Here is a 5506-nt window from a genome sequence, read left to right as displayed (position 1 = left end):
AATAATTAAAAAATGCTACTAAATACCAGTGATATTTAATACTAGTTACCTAAATCAATATACATCGAGGTTTGAAAGTGAAACTTTGTTTAGTAAAATCTGATCAATAAATAAAAGTCACTCCTTGACTCTGTTTTTAGTGTGTTAATTTTTATGTTTTTTTCACTTTTTTCCTCCAAGTGCTCATGTTTATCGTAAAGTAATTAATAATTGGGTCTAAATAGTTCTTACTAGAATTACGTCCATCTAACTTAGAGAAGTGCGACATATGTGTTACATTCTCTGATTGGTCGAGAGAAAACGAGATGTAAGAAACTTTTTCTCGTAGACTTAGCATGGAGTGATCGACATGCAGTGATTTATCTAACAAAATTTCATAAATTCGGGAGCATATTCTTTTCTTTTGCCTTTAAAATTATTCTTAACTGTTCAAAGTACCTTTCATACACAAATGCAATGTTAAAAAATCATTTATCTTGTTAAATCATTAGATTTTAAAAAGTATAATAGCTCTATTTGTCACTTTTATCAAGTTATTTATGTTATTAAACGGCGTATAAATTGTTAATTTTTTGAGAAAATGATAGTTTTCTCCAAGAAATTATTTCTGGGAGAAAATTTTGCATACAAACTAAAAATAAACTATATTTCAATATTTAAAGAGCTTAATTTATGCATCAACAATTTTCTATTCTTAGGCGAAGTTTTTTGTCTCTTGGCTGGGGAAAAGAAAAACGAATCTTACGGTAACTAAATATTGATAACATAGCAACAATTCCGAAATAACTCATGTTTATTCATTTTCCAATTATAATTTATTATAGCGATTAGTTATTGCTTTTGTTTATGGTTTATCAATGTCTTGTTATTTTCCTTAAGTTTAGATTATTTTATTGCTGAAATGGTTATTGAATATTTTTATGGAATGTAAGTTGGTTTTTTAATGTTTATATTTTATACCCGATTTTAGTACCTATTTATTTTTAGGTCCTTTTTTTAAGTTACTCATACATTATTGATTAAAGAAGTGCATTACATTACTCTGAGATTATATTGAAAATAAATATCTAGATTTATAGTAAGTATATATTCCATGAAGTAAAGATAGAGAGCTTTTAAATCCCTTAGCATTTTATTGAGTGTTGTTTTTAGAATTTCTTGTATAGTATATTACTTTTTATTTTTCAATATTGATATTCAAAAAATATAATGTTGTTACTATATTATACACTGAAAAATCATTTCACCTATTTTATTGAGTGCTGTTTCAGAATTTCTCCCAAAGTGCTATATTCCTTTTGTTTAAATTTTCATTCTATTTATTTTCTCTTTGCATGAATTTTATTTTCTAATGAAAGAATTATTTAGTTAAAAGATTCAGTAGGTACAAAGAGAAAGAATTTCTATAGAAGTTAGTCACAATTTAAAATGGACGAATTTGGGATATAATAACTAGTTATAGTAAAATAAAATTATGCGTTTCAAAGTGGATGAAAAGTGGAATAATTTGTTTTTTTTTAACAAACCAGAAAGGAAAAAAGTAACAAGGCACATCAATTTCAAAAGACGAAGAAGAGAATTTTTTGTGATAGAAGTTTATTACGAAAACTATGCTTTTTACGTTTTCCGTATGACAAAAATTGAATTATTTTTCCATCTTTTCACTCGAAAAACGTAGTTTTAAAAACTTTTACTTTATTTTATTATTTTCTACTTTTCAGTTTTGTGGCTTTTAGATAAATGCCGAATGATTATTTTTTTTTAGCTTGTTGATAAATTTAGTTTGAACTATTAAGAAAATGATTGCTTATAGTCATCAGATACAGAGCTCCTGTAGAAATTTAGGCACTCTAGCTATTAGGAAATTGGTCTAAATTGATATTTCTGATGATTTTCACTTCACTATCTAAATTATGAGTAGATGGGTCAAAAATAATTGAAACAGCCATTTCCATCTAACAGTGTTAGTTCATTTAAGAACACTTTAACTAGTAGTAGAAAAAGTACTCAAAATTTAGATTGCGTACGAATTCTATTTGATGATATGATTCTAAAATCTACATGTAGTGTTCAGTGAACGATAAAAACTTGAAATGTCATCCAATACAGAGCTCTTTTTAAAATGTAACCTCTCCAGCTAGTCGGACAGGAGTCAAAATTTCGGTTGACTATAAATTTATTATAGAAATAATATGGCTATACATTTTGCTTTGTGACAAAGCAACCGGGAAATAAGTATTATTTCATTTGTAATCAGGTTCGAATCTGTAGACCAGACTTAAACACTCCAGTTTTTAGGAAAGACAAAATTTTTACCAGCAATCAGTTAACTTTTCGATAATACCGTGATTAATTCTGATTGTTTTGGAAAGGATTAAAATTTGCATAATCGTCAAGTAAGGAATAACTCTCATACCGTGAATATTGTCAAGTTAATCTGAAAGTTGACTGAAATTCGATAAGCGATAAGCTTCCTTTAGCAATAATCTCATGATAAATTCTGCTGGTTACGGTTGTGAAATGCTTGCAAATAGTATTGTAATTCAGCCCAAAGCTTCAGTTTAATTTTGAGTGCTCTCGCCTATCTTAAGGAGATTGGAAAATTTTTATCGGCTGAAAATTTTATTTTTAGTAGTATTGTGATAAGTCCTGCAGGTAGTGGCTAAAAACTGGTTGAATCTTGTATTGACATCGGACACAGAGCATTAGTACTGTCTTAAGTGGTCTAGCTAATCAGAAAATGGTCTAAATTTTGACTGAAGGATTCCCTCGAAACAACATTCATCCATCATGATTCTATCGCAAAGATATCAGGAATCCGTTAAGTTAGCAACAAAAAAAATAAACTGAGAAGAACATTTATATTAAGATAAAAATATTTATTTAAGAAATAAGAACTATGTTAAAAAAATAAAAAATAAAACTTTTTCAAATTTAATTTTTGTAAAGTTATTAATAATTTACTCTTATAATTAAAATGATACTTTTTTTAAGTTTAATTCTTAAAATATATTTGACTTAAACGTCACATGATACCAAAAAAAAAATTTAAATAACAATTAAAATCACTGTGAATGCTAAAAGTTCCCAACACGGAGGAAGAGAACGAAATTGTGGAGAGACATCGCCAAGTGTGGTAACCATTCCACTGTTTTTCAACTGTCACAATCCAGCTGTTTCAGACAATTTTGAAGGTCTTGTCGTAACTCTCTAACTAAGAGTTAGATATCAGGAAGTCTAGTTTCTACTTTGAGAAACAATAAAGTTTCTACTTTGAGATACAAAAGAAACTTTGTATAGAATCTGATCAATAAATCAAAGGTAACTTATTGACTCTTTTTACTGTACTATGTCTTTAAATTCTTTAATACTGTTTTATTATACAAAATAAAATATTTAATTGGTCCTAAATTGGTTTTACAAATTTTATAGTAAAGTCTAAACAATAAATCAAAAGTCACTCACTGATTCTGTTTGCCATACTTAGTTTCCTCTTATCCGCATATTTATGGGGGATTCTAAAAAAACGTGGCAATATCATATGCAAATGAAATCTGAAATTCTAATTAGAACTTTGTATAAAGAATAGTTATAAGGAAAAATGTCACGCTCCTGGCATTTTGTGAGCCAAAAGATGGACTTAACAGCTAACATTATTAAAGTTAACTCTCTTTATTTATCTCTTTTTAAGTGCCTTATAAAGAGTAAGAATAATTTTTTCTTCAAATTTTTTAAGTCCCTAAGAATTTATGATTTGAAAACATTTGAAAGTTTTTGGAAAACTCCCCTTATGCGTAATAATGAGATGATGTTTATTAAGTGTAATAATAAGATGACTATAGTAAACGAACTCTCTTAAGCCTAAACCAGTCTTTAGAACTTTGTAGCAGGAGTACTATAAAAAAAAATGTCAGACCCCTGGTATGCAAAAATGCCCCTTTCTTGACATTTTCTGAGCCAGTAAATGGGCTTAACAGCCAATATAATTAAAGTGAGTTCCCTTTATTTCCCTTTTGTTAAGTGTACAAAGTTAAGCATACAAAGAGTAGATATGATTATTTTCAGATTTTTTTAAAGCATTTTCAGTTTTTAAGAATTATTGAATAAAAATTTTCAAGTTTCACAAGCATCAACCTTATATTTATCTGACAATTTGCATTAAATAGTTTATATATCTCGAGTTATTAAAAAATAAATTTTGTTTAAAAAAATCTAATTAATCGATCAAAAAATACTCACTGATTCTGTTTACTAAACTAAATTTCATCTTTTCCCAATTATTTCGTCACTTAAAATATGCAGCAGCCAACAGCAAAGAACTTTAATGTTATCTAATGCTAGCTAGCAAATAAATAATAATAATAGAAAATATCGTTTTAGAAACATAAATTTTATTTTCTCGTAACACCACTACTTTTTCAAATATCGAACTATTATCATTTCTGAAACTCTTATTTTCATTTTAGGAACTATCACCTTTTTGGAGTCTTGTTTCTTATTTTCCAATACACTACAAATCAGTAAACTAGACTCAACAAATCAATAGGTAACACTGTTGTTTTTAAGAGGTTACCGCTGACAAAACATTTTTCAAACTCTCGTAAAAAAGGCAACCCAAGGATCTTTAATGTCCCCCAATAGAATAAAAGTTTCTGGAAGAAATTTCAAGGGTGAAGAAAGCAAATAGAAGAAGCATCAGGCGTCTCGCATCATTAATACAAAGACAGAAGATGCGATAGGGGTTGAGCAGTTTAACCGTCCCCCTGTGTTTTTTGGGGAAATTTCTTGGAAGCAGACGAAAAGAAGAGGCGAAGGAAAGATTGATACACTTAAACTTGTTCTTGGGAATAACATTTTTATTTACTGTATTCACTTCTATCTATATACCTTCTTTTTAAATTTGCTTTCTTTGTTATAAATAACTGCTTTTAAGATAGAAAATATATGAAAAAGCTAAATTTAGAGAAAAATAAAATAATTAAGTTGTTTTATGTTAACTCCTAGTAGTTTAAAATTTATCTAATAGGCAATTTGCTTTTGTCAGTTTTAGAAAATTCAAATGTTATCTTCACGCTTAAATATTTTTTTGAAGAATCATAATTTTTATCATTTTTCATTATTTTGCTGAAAATATGAGAGTTTTATGTTTCGTTATTTTATTGAATATATAGAGGGAAGACTCAACCCGCGTCATCTTAGATTTTAGGTTAAATTTTTGATTTTCGTTTTCTTTAGATTATTTTTCTGCATTTTACAATTTTTTTTTTTTGATGTAGTATTATTCAGCAGCACAATATCATTCAGGAGAAATAGAGCTTGATAATTTTTAGAACTTCAATGGAAGTTTCCTTAAAACTTCAAAGCAATAAAAATCTGAGATTCGTGATTTCGAATCAGTATTTTTAAACTGCACTTTTGACAGACTTCATATTTTTTTTAATTTAATTTTGTTACAATTTAAACTGATTGTAAGCCATGAAAGATGATTCTTAAAACGTAAATTGCA

General features: G+C 27.7%; 1 long non-coding RNA gene across 1 annotated transcript; it reads left to right on the top strand.

Annotated features, from left to right (window-relative positions):
* The first annotated feature begins 3087 nt into the window (after positions 1-3087).
* Positions 3088-4787, top strand: LOC147814116 (uncharacterized). The gene is made up of 2 exons (XR_015432293.1): positions 3088-3321; positions 4467-4787. It is a non-coding gene; the product is annotated as an uncharacterized LOC147814116 (long non-coding RNA).
* The last annotated feature ends 719 nt before the right edge of the window (positions 4788-5506 follow it).

The sequence above is a fragment of the Parasteatoda tepidariorum genome, chromosome 3, assembly GCF_982258835.1.
Source record: "Parasteatoda tepidariorum strain Cologne lab strain chromosome 3, Ptep-v5.0, whole genome shotgun sequence".
NCBI classification, from domain to species: domain Eukaryota; kingdom Metazoa; phylum Arthropoda; class Arachnida; order Araneae; family Theridiidae; genus Parasteatoda; species Parasteatoda tepidariorum.
Note: the sequence above shows the minus strand (reverse complement) of the source record. Positions and strands in the feature narration are given on the sequence as shown.